This window comes from Octodon degus, unplaced genomic scaffold (assembly GCF_000260255.1).
Source record: "Octodon degus isolate 3935 unplaced genomic scaffold, OctDeg1.0 scaffold00234, whole genome shotgun sequence".
NCBI classification, from domain to species: domain Eukaryota; kingdom Metazoa; phylum Chordata; class Mammalia; order Rodentia; family Octodontidae; genus Octodon; species Octodon degus.
In genome coordinates, this window is record NW_004524810.1 from 1688138 (window position 1) to 1690769 (window position 2632).

A 2632-nucleotide genomic window follows, 5' to 3' on the forward strand; every position below is an offset into this window, starting at 1 on the left:
CTCCTATCACGTTATAGTAATTGTGCACTGCTTCTGTTAATTTTGGCCATTTGTTTTATAACTCACATATTACTTCCTATGATCAACTCAAAATCAAAAGATTATCAGAAGACAATCTGATAAGCTCAAGCTTTCTCTGGGTGAAGTTACCCTGCCAGGCCTACACACTGGCTTCCTGAGTGGATCAGCTGCAACTAGGAGGTCATGTTTGCTGCTTGGAGCATGACTTACCAGCCAACAATTACTGCATGTCTTTGCTAGTAGACTAGGAGCCAGGAATGCTTTCAATTAGGGACATGGGTGAGGCAAGCACCTTGAATACATGGGTCTATAACAGAATCTTCTTACGGAATTTTGCCAATCTCCAATAAGAAGACAGATTGCACAATGGTGTAAGACCTTTGTATACTAAAATCACACCAAAAAGCCAAACAACACACATCCCTCCTCTAAGTTACACATACATATTTTTTCTTATGTATTTTTTCTTCTTTCCTTTGAATTGAACAGACCCCACTGTCACAAGAGTTTATCAATCAAGTTTAAAGACCAAGAAGATTTGAAGAGTCAGTGATGCTCACACAGTATTCCATATGCCCTGTCCAATCTGCCAGCCCTTTGTAGTGGGGCAGGGCCATGTGGCCATTTCTGGGTAATAGAGGGGAGAGAAATGTGCCATCTTTGGACAGCATACAGCATGCAGCAGCCAGGACGTGCTCCTGCGACTGCAGCTCTGCCTTTCTTCACAGCAGGGACTGACAAGCTCACATGGGTCAGACTGCAGTTGAAGGACGGCCTCACATGTCCTGACCTACATCTGGATGGAGACAGTTGGGATCCACAGAAGACACCACTTTGAACAACATGACCTTCCTTCCTTCCAGCTTGAGGCATCCCTGGTGTCCTAATTGACATCCCAGGCCGTCTCTGCTTTGCCAATACCTGAGGAGCTCTTCTTCCAGTGAGTGCTAGCTGCCATCCTTTGTGTGGAGGATCCAAACTCCAATTTATTGTCTTCTTCTTTTTTATCTTATAATTTTTTAAATTTAATTTTATTTAATTTTGAAGAGTAGAAACAAAAGCAAAAACAAATATCAGAAACAAAGACAGAAACGGGGTAATATAACAGTAGATATGTTGCAGATTTTCAAAACAAGAGTAGCAAATTAACAATGGTTGTTATATTACTTTTATCATCAAATCTGTTCTTTTTTTAGAGTCATACAGTACTTATTTATGGAGTCATAACTTGCATATGCTACAATTTATACTTTTTAATGTAGAACTGCATGAATTTTAACAAATCCTTTGGGTCACGTAACCACTGACATGGTGCCATCACCCCTAAGTCTTCCTGTGTCCCTTTGGACTCAACTCCCTTCACAGCACATGGCAAACACTGACTGGGCATCTGTCCCCAAGTTTGGCCTCCTACAAAGTGTCATGCAAATAGAATCACACAGAAGGAAGCCCTTGGAAAAGCAACTCTGGAATACTTTCGGCTTACAGAAAAGTTACAAAGATAGTACAAAGTTCTCCTATACTTTCTGCCTGGCTTCCCCTCATTGACATCTTATGTAGCTGCAAAGCAGTTGTTGAAAGTAAAATACTTAAGTTTGAGATGGCGCAGGATATTAACCTCACTGTCAACTTTATGTGAATTTCACCAGTTTCCCCATAATGTCACCTTTCTGTTCCAGGACACAATCCAGGATCCAACATGGCGCTCAGTCACCATGGCTCCTTTGGTTTTTCACATCTGTAGTGGTTTCTCAGTCTCCTTTTTCTGATGTTCTGAAGTGGCACTGGCCAGATATTTTGTTGAATGCCTGTCACTTTGGGTTGTTTTGATTGTTCTCAGTTCTGGCCTAAGTTATGAGTTTGGAGCTAGAATACCACAGAGGTGAAGTAGCTTCCCATTGCATGCTGCCAGGGGTGATGTGATTGCAATGTGAATAATTGTGTTGTTATGTGTACTGATGGATTGTTCAGGTTTACTGCTAAATAGTAATCAACTGTATGCATATTTGACAGTTTTCTTAATCTTCTCAGCAGTTGAAGGACATTTGGACTGTTCCTGGTGTTTGGAGATTAGGTCTAAACTGGCTGCACATTCCCCTTCAGTTTCTGTGTGAATGTAAATTTTTTCCCTCCGGGGTACATGCCTAGGAGGTGTGGGATTGCTGAATATGTTTAATCTTCTGTGAAGCGGCCAAACTATTTCCCAAAGTGCCTGTTCTATTTTGCATTCTCATCAACAGTGCAAGAGAGAATTCCAGTTGCTTTGCATCCCAATTTCCTTTGATCAGTGTTCTGTTTAGTGATTCATTTTAAAAACACATTTAAGACTGGTGATTTTTGCAGTATACACCCCTTTTGTCTGGTAGAAAACACGCTTCCTTTCTCCTAGCCTCAGTACAAAATGTGTCCAGCTTTGTAGGAAAACCGAAGACAACTTATTCATTAGACCTCCTAATCTTGTCCTCAACCGTCCTCCATCCCCTTCTAATTTAGGAAGGAGTTAGTAATAGTGGGGAGAGAACACAGGGCTTGAAGAGTCCTGCGGAAGGTCATTGAGAGGCGGCAGCCTTGCTTGTACTTAAGTAGTATTTTACCAAGTAAGTTCAGTGGC